The sequence below is a fragment of the Periplaneta americana genome, chromosome 15 (assembly GCF_040183065.1).
Source record: "Periplaneta americana isolate PAMFEO1 chromosome 15, P.americana_PAMFEO1_priV1, whole genome shotgun sequence".
In the NCBI taxonomy this organism is placed as follows: Eukaryota; Metazoa; Arthropoda; class Insecta; order Blattodea; family Blattidae; genus Periplaneta; species Periplaneta americana.
Window position 1 is genome coordinate 51,980,114 of NC_091131.1, and position 14,677 is coordinate 51,994,790.

The 14,677-nt window shown below is 35.5% G+C and overlaps 1 long non-coding RNA gene across 2 annotated transcripts in view; it reads right to left on the reverse strand.

Moving 5' to 3' along the window:
• The window catches only part of LOC138714924 (uncharacterized), a 35,879-nt gene that overhangs the window by 19,922 nt on the left and 1,280 nt on the right, over positions 1-14,677 (reverse strand). For both annotated transcript variants that reach the window (XR_011336119.1, XR_011336118.1), the window contains exons 3-7: positions 14,552-14,659; positions 12,156-12,325; positions 11,842-11,946; positions 11,067-11,236; positions 5,419-5,511 (exon numbers count right to left, since the gene is read on the reverse strand). This is a non-coding gene — a long non-coding RNA (uncharacterized lncRNA). The remainder of the gene's footprint in view (positions 1-5,418; positions 5,512-11,066; positions 11,237-11,841; positions 11,947-12,155; positions 12,326-14,551; positions 14,660-14,677) is intronic.

Sequence of the window (14,677 nt, forward strand, 5' to 3'; positions counted from 1 at the left end):
GCTATATTCCATAGTTTGTACACTTGGGGTCACTAGTGTCGCATATAGAAACCAAGGTGTGCAGGTGGAGAGCAACCATCCCCTCACAGAAAAAATATTCTATCTTTTTTGGCGGGAAAAATTTTTCAGACAAAAAAGGGTTCCCTTTAGGAGTGCGGTAGTTTTAGGACAAGCAAATAACATATACATATTCTCTCTCAAAATTTTTACTTGTATAACACAATTCATGTTACAAAGAAAACTAATTTCATAACATTGTACATTATCAAAACACAAACTATAATTACATGGAACTTTGAAATGAACATGAGAATTATCTTTGCAGCATAATTATAAAACAGTTTTAATGCATATCATAACCAATGCTAGAAAATAAATTTAGTATTCACTGCTCAAGTCAATATCTTAAATATGTAATACATATATTTTATATGCAAACTTCATTTTCCAATATCTTGTGGGTTACTAAAGAGCAAGATTGACAAATACTATTATAAATCACCCAAGAAAAAGCCTATCAACAAACATGGGAGTGTAAATTAATCTATTTAAATACCGAATGTATTCATTCTATGATGCAAATTAACACGTTTATGCTGTCTTTCATGGCATATGTTAGGAACAGAAATAGTATTACAAATTTCAAAATCATGCAATTCAGAAGTTATATATGTTACCATTAATGCATTTTTCATATTAGAGAAAGCAATTTCGGATGTACAAGTTCACAATTTATGAAAGGCATTCTCTATATTTCGAACTAAACATCTCTCATTACAAAACAGTCAGTTGGCAAGAGTGCAAATTATAGAAGTTCCAAAACATTGCTCAGCCAGCCCAAACCTCACTATGAAAGTGCAGCACTCTTCCCTAATGCAGTCAGTTGTGAGTGAGATTTCATTACAGTACACTAGACTAGACAGCAGTTTGAAAAGCAGTCAGCTGCTATATGCACCATAGCATTTCTGGTATGTGACATCACAAGCTTGTACAGTAGAACCAATCGGAATCAGTCTATAACAAGTACTTCCCAAGTCCGTTTGTTCACGTGTGAGTGTTTCAATACATTGAATAAGTAAAACTAACATTTAGTGTGTGTGTTTAAGATAAATATATGGAAGAAGAGACTGTAAAAAGACAAGTATTGGACAGATAGGCACGGAAAATAGTGTTTAAGGTGTATTATTATTTTAAAAACATTGACAAGCAGAATGCTGCCAGTCATCTTGATGCTGGTTGCAACATTGCCAACATGCAAGAAACAACTGTAGAAGCGTATGCTGTGGGATTGAGAACAGTGCAAAGAATATTGTTAGCAATGGAAAGAGGGTTTGTTTGGTGTCATGCTTTTAGAGTAATCAACAGCTAAGGTCATTATTGTCTCTTGATAATTTAAATTCTCTCCTGAGCTATTTGTGTTGCACGTTCGCATGAAGTACGATGTGGCAATGTTGTACACTGCCTTGCTCTCTCTGTCTGTCTCTCTCTATACAAACGCTAGCAGACTACCACCTTCCGAATTGCCATCGACTCTAATGTGCATTGATGAGATATTCACTGTGTGATTCATCTTGAAAACATACATCAAGAAGATTTTCAAGGACTACATTTTAAGACATCCTATTTCATCAAGGTTTTCTTTTCTGGTGAGTCACAGACCTTGTTTTAATACTTACTGGCTTTTAAGGAACCCAGAGGTTCATTGCCACCCTCACATAAGCCTGCCATTGGTCCCTATCCTTAGCAAGATTAATCCAGTCTCTACCATCATATCCCACCTCCCTCAAATCCATTTTAATATTATCTTCCCATCTACATCTTGGCCTCCCCAAAGGTCTTTTCCCCCTCTGGCCTCCCAACTAACACTCTGTATGCATTTTTGGATTTGCCCATACATTCTACATGCCCTGCCATCTCAAACGTCTGGATTTAATGTTTCTAATTATGTCAGGTGAAGGATACAATGCATGCAGCTCTGCATTGTGTAACTTTCTCCATTCTCCTGTAACTTCATCCCTTTTAGCCCCAAATATTTTCCTAAGAACCTTATTCTCAAAAAACCCTCAATCTCTGTTCCCCTCTCACAGTGAAAGTCCAAGTTTCACAGCCATACACCTTGTTTTAATAACATAAAGAATGATTTTTTTTTTTGTCCTACAGAATTATCTGTTCGCCAGAGCAAATTTTTCTTCATTAATAACCAATTGTTTTACTAAAGTTATCCACTAACTTTAATATTGCTTTCGCATTGGGAACTGGGCTGCCAAGAAATTTACAACTAAATACTTGTCTTACTCCGCCACACAACTATCTGCATTTGAAGTACATCTTCAAGAAATCTCACAACTGACTGGACATAGGAAGAGTGCCATACATTCATGGAGGGAAATGCCTGCAGTTGCATGGAGCTCAAGCCATCAATCTGCCAAACTGCTTCAGAACTTTTCATCTGCCCACACTGTGCTACAATTTATTTCACTCGGTTTCATGGATGGAAGATCTATCCATGATTTGTCTGATAATGTTTCATTGTTTGTTCTATTTTACTTGTAGGGCCAATGTTATATCAATATTTGATTGTTAACACGTGTATCACAATTAACACAGTAATTTAGTGTACAAAGGGAGGCAAAATTACTCCAATTTTATTGGATGCAACAAGTATTGTTCAAAGAAAGTTCGCCTACTACTGCAGTTAATAAATTTGGTAAGTTTATTAGTCAAGACAGATTTCTAGACATTACAACTTCTATAAAAAATAGTTGTCAATATATAATTCATCTTTTACTTCTCAACATCCAGTAGATTGTTTGCTTTTTGTGTACTACATTATCATTAGTCAATTGTAACATTACTATGTGGATGTTCTCATGTTACGCCTTTTCGTTTATATAAAGTTTTTTCTTGGGTGATTTACATTATAATGGAGTATTACAGAATTGTCGAGGATATTGTTCCCGAACAGGTGCTCACTTAAATGTTATACATTAAAACATGTCAAAGATTTACTGTAACTCATGGCCAGTTTCATCAATCTGTTAAATTTACCTTACAGCTATTACATCTCTTGATAATATAACATTCCAGTTGTATGCTGTTAAGTGTAACAGGTTGCTAAATTTTTAAGATGGCAGCAAGGTAACTTTTTAGGCTATAAGGAATTTTGATTAGACTTTTTCAAAATGCGTCTAAGGTTAATTTGAATTTTACAATATAACAAAAAAAAAAGTGGAGGGGAGGAAACTTATAATTTACACTATCTTTAAAGCAATACAGTGTATATTTAAACAAATCGTGTAACACTTAGAGAGAACTTTGGAGTTCATAACATTTAAAAATCTTTCATGTGATACTTGCAGATTATTACAGCACTTTTTTTTTTCTTCAATGACACTGATAAGTTGTTCCTATAGGTCAAGTAGAAAATCAGAACCAATTTTGAATTTTCTCAATGGCAGAGGACAATGAAACCCAGTTGCATAGAATTATCCTTATTCTCCGTTAAAATGCACATGAAGACTGATAAACTTAGATGGCATCTACTTCAATGTTGCAGTCAACAGCATTTCTGTCTAACATTTTAAGTATAATTGCACATCTAACGAAATTACAAAGACTGCACGAAACACTACCAATTTCTATTATCACCATAAGCGACAATTTTCAATATGCAATCCAAATCTATTAATGAGGGGCTCTTTGGTGCTTAGATCTGTCATGCATGAGACAGAATTCCCTGGGAGATAATGCAAAACTAGGCATAGGCAGTAGTCAGAGTATCAGTACTGTATTATTAAGGCCTCCTAGAATCTTAGACCCACCAAATGATTTAACAATCCGTTGATTAACAAAATACTAATAATCGATAAACAACCTTTTTAATAGGCTGTAAAATCACTAACAGATTTGAAACTGGCCATTATTATGTAATTTAAGATTTACAGAAATTTATCTAATCTGAATATTTAAGTTTATATTCATATTCTGTTTAATCTATATACATGTCCTCGTCAATCTGTGTACACAGTATAAAGGATGAAGTAATTTAACTGCAGATTTTAACACTTTATTATTCCTGGGCTAGATTGCAACAAAAAATTTCCCCCTAAATGTTAACAATTTTACTCGATAAGTACTATGCATACAATTCTGATTTTTACTTTTATCATTAAAGAAATTGATAAGGAATGATTTATCCCGTTCCTCTTTTTCAATAAAATTGACGGTTTTCTTGGAAATTAAGTAAAATGATTATCATTTATTTCTTGCCATTAGAAAGTTTGGCAACCCTGCTGCAGTGACTATACTACAGAACAAAATTCAGCTATTCAGACCTGAGTTCGTGTGTATTCAACATGATTTTCGAACCAGTGCAATTCCTTCTTTCCTTACGAAATTATTTAATGGGTGTGTATTAAAATATGTCAGAAATATTAAACCACAAATATGTCAACATGACTGTAATTTACAGAGAATCATATTGTGTCACTCAACAAATGTATGAAGAAAGATTTTCAGTTAGGAATGTTCCAAATGCAAAAATATTTTAGTTTGTCAGCATGTCTGTAACACAAGAATAATTGTAATACCTGGTTTCCGTAATTGTGGTAATAAACTGAAATTGATCCATTGAAATTGTCAACAGGGAAAAAGAAATGTGAATTTGGTTGAACGAAATCCAGGGCATAATGGTTGAGAGGTTGACACTGGACTGTTCTAAGAATATTTAGTAAACAAGTATCAGATCCACATCACATCCAGCACTTACAATATCTATCACCATAAGGATTTTCATCCACATCTGTTCTGTGAGTGGCTACATAATTAGTGTACGCAGAATTCACATTTTGTAGGAAATATGGCTAAAGACAAAGCTTGTTCACGCAAAATCACATCACAGACTTTCATAATACACATCTCCTGCCATATGACTTCATACAGCAACCAACGTAAGTTGAAAACTTTAAGCAATGAAAATATCGAAATAATATTTTTTAATCTAAAATTCAATAGACATAGCAGCATGAATTTTAAGTCTTTTGGAATTCCTTACAATTATTAAATTAATAATTTAAATACGCGAGTGACAGTTTGTGATGTGCAAGTAAAATTTGTTTACATCCTTTGTCAGCAACACTCAGGTCACTGCCATTGGAGGAGGGTTAAGAAAGTGGGCAGATGCATTGTTGCCAAACTATCCAGATTTTCGACCTAATTCTCTAGTTAACCATGCACTTAATTAAAAAAAAAGGCATAATAGTTTTCCTTTTTTCTTATTTTAATGCATTCTATCGCCACCTTCAATCTGCACAGTTATATCACTTCCACCCTTTATACAGTTGGATCACAATCTGGTTTAAACTATTCTAATATATTTTGCATTCCAATTCATTACATTCTAATGCATTCCAAACTCACACTGATGACATTCACTTCTTCATACCAGTTCTGCTCGTCGGTCTCAGGAGACCTTGTCGTCATCTTCATCCTCAGACTCATGAGAAAAACGATCTGCAGAAGAATTCGAAAGAATATCAATCAATGTTAGGTGAAAAGTACATTATCTACTTCCTCATTATTTGAAGTACAAAGTGCAGTAAGCCAATATCAGATATTTATGGCATACACGTTTTCAGCAATCCTTACATAGACAATGTGATTTGTCTATGTACAGCATTTGTCCTACACTACTTTACAGTTTTTTTTTTTTTTTTTTTTTTTTTTTTTCATGTATGTTCGTGCATATGAAAAGGGACCACTTGGCGACTTCTGGTTTCAGATGTAATCTAAAAGAGGGTGTATTCAAACTGGTGAATTTTTTTATGTCTTTGGTACGATCGCACACTAAGCAATAAATTACATATATATTAAAGCCTTGCGTCAACTGGATCACACTCAAATTACTCTCTATATCTGAAACTACAGTGCATGAGGGTTAAGTTGGCGTGATTTCTACTATCCTTGTCTGCGGTCCTTGTCTATCGACTGTCAACAGATGTAAGGGGGGAAAGGTTTTCTTTTGTAGAATTCTTGGAATTCCCTTCCCTCCTTCTCCCTTGGCCCTTCTAGAGCACACTTTTGCAAATCCAATTAGCGGGTCTCTCAGTGGCGTCTTGGCGTTGTTCGAGTTCATTTATTCAGTAGTGTTTAGTGAATAGTGAAGTAAGTGTGTGTCTCGTTGTGTCAATTTAATATAATATAATATAATATAATATAATATAATATAATATAATATAATATAATATACAATAATTCACAATTTAAACAAAATGTTTTCGGAATTGCATGGTTTCCCTGTTATCTTAAACATTGTAATGTGTGTTGTGCTCTTGTTTTTAATAATCATGGTAGGCAATATGGGAAAACGCGGGAAAGCCTTGAAGTCGGACAGTATGAACATGGTTATTAATGTACACAAATTCTTTACTGAAGAATATGAGGCACTGAAACGCGGAAAGCAAACAATATCTGTGTCGAGTGTTATCGAAAGAACTGCTGCAGCGACAGGTATATCGTCTCGTAGTGTTAGCAGGATTTTAAAAAAACAAAGGGAGGCACTAGAAAGTGGAAGTGTTCTGCGAACTCCAGGAAAGAAACGCCCAAACAGGACCCCTCAGAAAACTGCAATTGACTCATTTTCTGCCGCCGCTATAAGACGAGTAATTTATTCTTTGTATCGGACTGATTTTTTGCCTAGTTTGAAGGATATAAATGACGCATTAATTAAGGAAAGCTTATTCACTGGAAGCATATGGAGTTTGAGAGAAATTCTTAAAAAAATGAAATTTAGGTATGTTAAAAATACTCAAGGCAGAAAATTTTTAATGGAAAGGTCAGATGTTATTTTAAAGAGATTTAAATTCTTAAGAAAAATGAAAGAATTACGCGCCACTGGACGCGCCGTTGTTTATCTAGACGAAACTTGGGTTAATGTGAACCATACGAAAAGCAAAGTTTGGAAAAGCGATGATCACGAAATTGACTTCCCACTTCAAACCCCAATAGGAAAAGGTCAACGGTTTATTATTTTACACGCCGGATGTTCGACAGGTTTCATTCCAAACGCGCTTCTAACTTTCAAATCTAAATCAACTAAAGACTACCACGAGGAGATGGACAGCACTGTATTTAAGAACTGGTTCATTAATCAATTATTACCAAACATTCCTCTCAATAGCATCATTGTAATGGACAATGCCCCCTATCATTCAACAGAACTCAATAAGGCACCAATTTCATCAACACCGAAATCTGAAATGCAGTCCTGGCTTCGTAACAATAACATTGAATTTGATTTACGATCCACGAAACCTGTATTATATGAACTTGTAAAAACTAAAAAAGATAATTTCAAAACATACGAAATCGACCAAATTGCGACAATGCACTCCCATACTGTAGTGAGACAGCCACCATACCATTGTGATTTAAACGCGATCGAATTAATATGGGGGCAGGTTAAAAATGACGTTGCGAAGCGTAATATTTCGTTCAAAAGTAAAGATGTGAAATTGTTGTTTGAGAGCGCTCTTGCAAAAGTGACGTAAGATAATTGGAGAAAGGCCTGTGAACACGTGGAAAAAGTCGAACAATTTTATTGGGAGAAGGACGGACTAGTAGACGAAATTAGCGATCGATTCGTAATAAATTTGGATGACACGGACACGGACGAGGAACTTTCTGGCGGAGAGGAGTCAGAATTTGAAGAGGAAGAGAGTGCCGCCGCTGCTAACTCCTGGTCGCTGGAAGGAGTGTCGACCATACCGCCGTCACCATAAATGAGGGTAGAGAGAGATGGTGAGTATTCTTTCTCTTTCTAAAAGGGACTAGACAAGTAAATCCTCATGGACTGTAGAAAGCTGCCAAATGGTTCCTTTTCATATGCACGCACACATATTTAATTTCTATGAATCAACTTTTCTTTTTGTTTTAGGCATTTCCACTTTCAGCAGTTGCATCTAATATTCATTCACGCACAGCCAGTTGTGACAGATGGCCAGCTTGTCACAGAAGAAGAGAATATGACATACGGAACTGCATTATGAAAGGTTGTACGATTTGGAAGAAAGTGGGTTATTGCTCTTGTAATTGGTATAACCTAGCATTTGCATTCGCCTGGGAATAAAACCTAATATTTCGAAACATCTTATCCGAGAAAATAATGCACATGAATATAATTTCTTGTAAAGAAATTAATGTCTCACTATTTGTAATCAAATGCATGCAATGACAATGTAAAAAAAAATGCAAGTGGAAAATTAAATCTTCGGAGTAAATAATGATATGCCTGCAGTTACAGATTTACCAGATGGTTTCACAGACAACAGCCCCTTTTTAATCAAAGATTTGGGATCACTAATTGCAACTATCTTGTACTGCGTGGGAGTGAGTTTCGACAAAAGATCAATATACTTACATAAACCCAACTGAATCAATCATAGAATTTGAAAATGAAATATTCTTTTGGATGAACATATTACATGTTCTTTTGAATAACAGTGGCAGCAAATAATTTTATAGCATTTGTAATAATGGTGGTGGTGGTATAAATGTAGTCATGAAGGAAGACACCTGGCTGGCCACACGTGTTATTTCCTCTCAACCCCCACTCTTGTCGAAACCCTATCTATAATCTTTTCGCTGTAAGAAAAATCCTAATGTAAACAATAGCACGTGATTGAAGTGAGGCTTCATTGGCCACCGTTTGGCGCCATAGATTCTCAGTACGTGTTCCCGCCTACTGCTGTACATTCTGTTTCATGTTAAACATTTCCTGTTACTCATCAAGTAGGCCTAACCTCACTACTACGCATTCGTTTGCTGAGGAAACATTTACTTTATAATTACTACAATTAAATTATTTTCAAGTCTTATGTCTTCACAATGGACAGTTGAGGATACAGAAGCCATACTTCGGTACTACGTGCTTACGTCAGCATCTACGAGTCAAGTGACGCCAGCTTGTTACAAGAACAGACTACCTCGGTATTACTGTTGGTATTCATCCGCGTTCATAGTACATAACAAAATATAAAAGTAGCTTTTCTTTTACACAGCGTTTTACACATGACTGAAGTTAAATGTTTCATCATATTTAACAACTAGAATTCAATTTTTTATTTCCAAATAATACAAGATTATGGTTTTCAAATACGAACTATATTTTCTTGTGTCATGTAAGTGTTTCGACTGGGAGCCAATCACGGGTATGACAGCAACGTGCTTATGTTTACATTAAGATTTTTCTTACAGCGAAAACAGTATAAAGTACACACCAGTGCAAAATGTAATTAGTTATCTATTACTAAGATGTTGTAAGTCTCAGTTTACGTGCATGCTATCCCTTTTACGAAAGTATGGAAGGTACCATGCGACACAAAAGTCTATTGCCAAATGGGGAAAACAAACTTTTGGAATGATAAATGTAGCACCATGACAAAAACAAAACCATCACAAGAATCACGACAAACATCACAATAAGGACCATGACATGGATCACAAGCTCTATGGTCCATGTCGTGATCCTTATCATGGTACTTGTAGTGATTTCTATCTTAGTGCTTCTCGTGATTCTCATCCCTGTCATGGTGCTTGTCCTTGTAACAGTCCTTACTGTGGTACTTTTATCACAGTCCTTAATGTGGTACTTGTCTTTGTAATGGCCCTTACCATGGTCGTCATGATCATGATCCTTGTCTTTGTCATGTTCCTTACTGTGGTCCTTGTTGTCTTTCTTGTGGTCCTTTTTGTTTTGTTATGGTTCTCAACATGGTCACTGTCCTTGTCCTTGTAGTCTACCTCGTAGTGCTTATGGTGCTCCTTGTTATGGTACATATAATCCTTGTCGTTATCACTATATTGGTCAATGTGATCCTTATCATGGTCCTTACTGTGGTACTTGTTTTTGTCAAGGGCCTTATAATCACTATCATGGTCCTTAATGTGGTACTTGTCTTTATAATGGCCCTTACCACGGTCCTTGTTGTTTTTCTTGTGGTCCTTATTGCTTTTGTTATAGTTCTCAACATTGCCATTTGTCATTATCATTGTCGTGGTCCTTGTGGTCCATGTCATAGTCCTTATAGTGATTCTTGTTATGGTCCATATCATGATCCTTGTCGTTATCACTATCTTGGTCAATGTTGTGGTCCTATCATGGTGCTTGTCGTGATCCTTATCATATTCCTTACCATAGTACTTGTTTTTGTCATGGCCCTTATTATAGTCACAGTCATGGTCCTTGTTGTCTTTGTCATTAATGTGGTACTTGTCTTTGTAATGGCCCTTGTTATCTTTGTCATGTTCCTTGTTGTCTTTATTGTGGTCCTTATTGCCTTTGTTATGGTTGTCATTGTCATGGTCCTTATGGTGATCCTTGTTATGGTCCATATCATAATCCTTGTCGTTATCACTATCTTGGTCTATGTTGTGGTCCTATCATGGTGCTTGTCGTGTACCTATCATGGTCCCTACCATGGTATGTTTTTTGTCATGGCTCTTATTATAGTCACTGTCATGGTCCTTGTGTTTATCATATTCCTTATCATTGTCCTTGTAATCTTTCTCATGCTCCTTATCATGGTGATTGCCAAGATTCTTATCTTGGTCCTTGTCAGTGACCTTGTTGTGGTCCTCATCTTTGTCGCAGTCCTTATCATGGTCCATGTGATCTTTAGTCATGGCCCTTACCATGGTCCTTGTCACTGACTTTGTTGCTTTTGTCAGATTTTTATCGTCGTCTTGGTCTTTGTAGTACATATCACAATCATTGTGATTCCTGTCATGTTGTGATACTTATCTTTGTCCTTATCTCTGACATGGTCCTGCACTTGTCATTTCAAACAATACTATTTTCCCCATTCTGCACGTGAATTATGTGCCACATAGCAGTAAATCTAGTCTTCATTAAAAAAAATCTTTAAATATTTTGAGGTGAACTGTACATGTTCCAAAGTCTTTCTGAGGAGAAGTCAGAGCTCTCACTTGTGGTAGTGGTAGTGGTGACGGTATTAAAGCACTATTTGATAAGTTCCTCATGAAAGTAGTCATCTTGTCTCTGTACTCACCAGTTCATGCATGTTTGCTGCCGGGGGCTGTAATCCAGAGAAGTAACACAATCCCCGACAATGCCATTTCACTACGCAGGTTGGTGTGTGCATCGAGAACTGTCATTCTTATCTTCAGTGTGAGTCACGTCAGAGAATTTGATGCCCATTTCGTAACTGTCCCCAGATATCTGAAACAAGACAGATGTCGAAACTAATATTTCTTTTTACAAGTTACATAAGATACAGAAACTATGTTAGTAGTAGTAAATGTAAACAGCAACATTTGAAGTCTTTTTCTAGCGTATTATAATATTAAACTGTATTACTGTTATTGCCTTACTATTCCTAATTCACTATCATTAACTGTCGAGATTGAGATTACAATACTTAGTCCCAGTGAGATGTAATATCGTCAAATTGGAGTATTAGTTAAATGAACGAAAGACTGGTAAAAAAAAAAAAAGACTAGGTATCATGCACTTTCTTTAATACAGATTGCAATAAAATTTATCTACCTATACATCTATATCTATACATGTCTATCCCAAATTAATCTCATTTGATCTATTTTTGTCTAATATATCTAACCTCCAGTAACCTAATTATCTAAATTAACCTATCTCATCAACTGTAGTTCATCTTAATTGTTCTAATCTGCTTAATCTATTCAAACCTATGCTCTCAACAAATTTGATAGAACTGTATCTACTTCAATGTAATCTGTTGTACTCACATCAAATTTAATTGAATTCCAAATTTATTGCATTTCAATCCATTATAATTATATACCAACCTTATGCTGCTGACGTTCTTGTCCAAAAGTCTTTCACTTCAAGCTTGTGCTGCTCCTCGGTTTCAGGAAAACCTATCACTGTCCTCTGATCCATGAAGAAACAATCTGCAGCAGAAATTCCGACATGATTGTAAGTTCAATGTCAAGTTAAATGTATGTCTTCTATTTTAGAATTAAAGAGTACCCCGAAAAAATCTGGCCCATAAAGACTCTACAATTCCACATACTTGCTCCCGAGACTAATGTTGTATCTCATCCTAGAGTCTTGTTCTGTTATTTTGGATCAAAGTAGCCACTTTGGTCTTTGTACTTACCAGTTCATGCCTGTTTTCTGCCAGAGGATGAATTCCAGAGTAGCATCACGTTCCCTATTAGTGCCATTTCACTACGCAGGTTGGTGTGTGCATCGAGAACTGCCATTCATATCTTCTGTGAGAGTGATGTCAGAGAATTTGATGCTCATTTCATAACTGTCCCCAGATATCTGAAACAAGACAGATGACACTGATATATCTCTTTACAAGCTATGTAAGATAAGGAAACTACAGTAGTAGTAGTAGTAGTACAATGCATTCCAGCAATAAGTACCAGTTTATTCTTTGACTGCTGAATGGCACAGTGCTTGAGCGACCGCCGGCAACCAGGCCCTTAAACTCACAGTGCTTCACTAAAATAAAACATATGCATATTTACTAACCATAAAATGTTGTATTTAACATTAATTATTATATGTTACATTAATTACAGAATTTTGTTTATAAACAAGTACCAGCTGCAGTGCAAAAACCATGTCCAATGAAAATTTAAAAATTATGTTTTATTTAACGACGCTCGCAACTGCAGAGGTTATATCAGCGTCGCCGGATGTGCCGGAATTTTGTCCCGCAGGAGTTCTTTTACATGCCAGTAAATCTACTGACATTAGCCTGTCGCATTTAAGCACACTTAAATGCCATCGACCTGGCCCGGGATCGAACCCGTAACCTTGGGCATAGGAGGCCAGTGCTATACCAACTTGCCAACCAGGTCGACTGTCCAATGAATGAATTGAAATAAACTTCCAAAAGCCATGCTTCAATACCATCCCCACGGGAAGAGATCTTTAGGCCGTCAATAATAAAAAAAAAAAAAAAAAAAAAAAAAAAGTGGACCGAGAATGACTCACTGAGACTCGCCCTCATGAGTCATGACAGTAGCTGCTGGAAGTGTTGACCATTTTGCGTTATACAGAATTCACATTACCCTAAAAAAAAACATCGTTCAAATTCATGAGCTCCACTGCAATGATTTGTTTAATTGCGCCACGAATGTTGGAGTTCAGCTCCCACTAACCTACTCAAAATCAATATCATTCCAATCTGTGAAAATAGCTGTAAAAGAGCAATTCAAGACAACATCTGCAAGACCTAGCCTGAAGAACATCTGAGAAGCACTGGAGAGTGTCAATTTTGAAAATACCAATTCAGCCAAGAAAAAGTGCAGTTGCACTCTTCCGTCTAGCAGCAGCCATGACTTACTGGCGAAACACCTCTTTCGTTTTGGATAATGGAGAAGAAAGACATCCTGCAAATTATGTAACTCTAATACGGAGATGGACCGACATCACCTTTCAATATGTCCTGGCCTGTAGTCACTCACAGAAGTGAAATGCTATTGGGAAGCCAGAAAAAAGATATTTTTTCTATAAAATTGTTTCTTAATGTTTGTTCACTTGTTGTTTTCTTTGAAGATTAATGATTCTATAATCAATTTATCAGCCATTAAATAAATGAATATAATATATACCACAATAATTAATGTTAAATACAACATATTATGGTTAGTAAATATGCATGTAAGTTTTAATTTGGTGAAGCATCATGAGTTTAAGGGCCCGGTTGCCAGCGGTCACTCAAGCACTGTGCCACCCAGTGGCCGAAGAATAAACTGGTACTTATCGCTCGAACGCTCTGTAATAGTAGCAAATGTATTACAGCTTAAAAAATATAAATCAGCAACATCTGTAGTTTTTCTTTCTAGATTAGAATTTTAAATTGTATTACTGTTATTGCTCTAGTATTTCTAACTTACTATGATTGTCTGTGGAGATTATTCAGTACCAGTGAGATGTAATATGATCGAATCAAAGTAATTAATAAACAGACAAAAAGATCGAAGAAAAACTGCTATCATGATCATGCACTTTTGTTCAAAAAAGATTACAATAAGCTTGAAAAAAAAAAAAAACTCAGATGTATTTATAACTATAATTAAATATTCTGTTATGATATTTCAGAATCATTTATATGGCAACAAGAGTATATTATAAAGTTATTTTCAATTTATATGGAACATATTGTATTTTTTTTGCAATGTCACTTGTAAAATTAATTGCAAACCATTCTGTGTCAATTTGCAATGAGTTTATAAGGAAAGAGTTGGAATAAATAAACTTACACCTATATATGCGTATCTATAAAATCCATCTATCCAACTTCAATTGATATATATACCTCCTGTAATCTAATTCACCTAACTAACCCATCTCATCAAGTGCAATTAATTTAAATTGTACTAAACTGTTTAATCAAAGCTATCTAATCTAAAGGAGCCTATGCTCTCAACAAACTTGATATAACTATATCTACTTCAATGTACTCAGTTGTACTCACATCAAATATAACTGAATTCCAAATTTATTGCATTTCAATCCATTATAATATATACCAACCTTATGCTGTTGACGTTCTTGCCCAAACGTTCTTCACTTCTTCATACTCATGCTGCTCCTCAGTTTCAGCAAAATCTATCATTCTCCTCTGGTCCATGAAGAAACAATCTGGAGCAAAAAATTCCA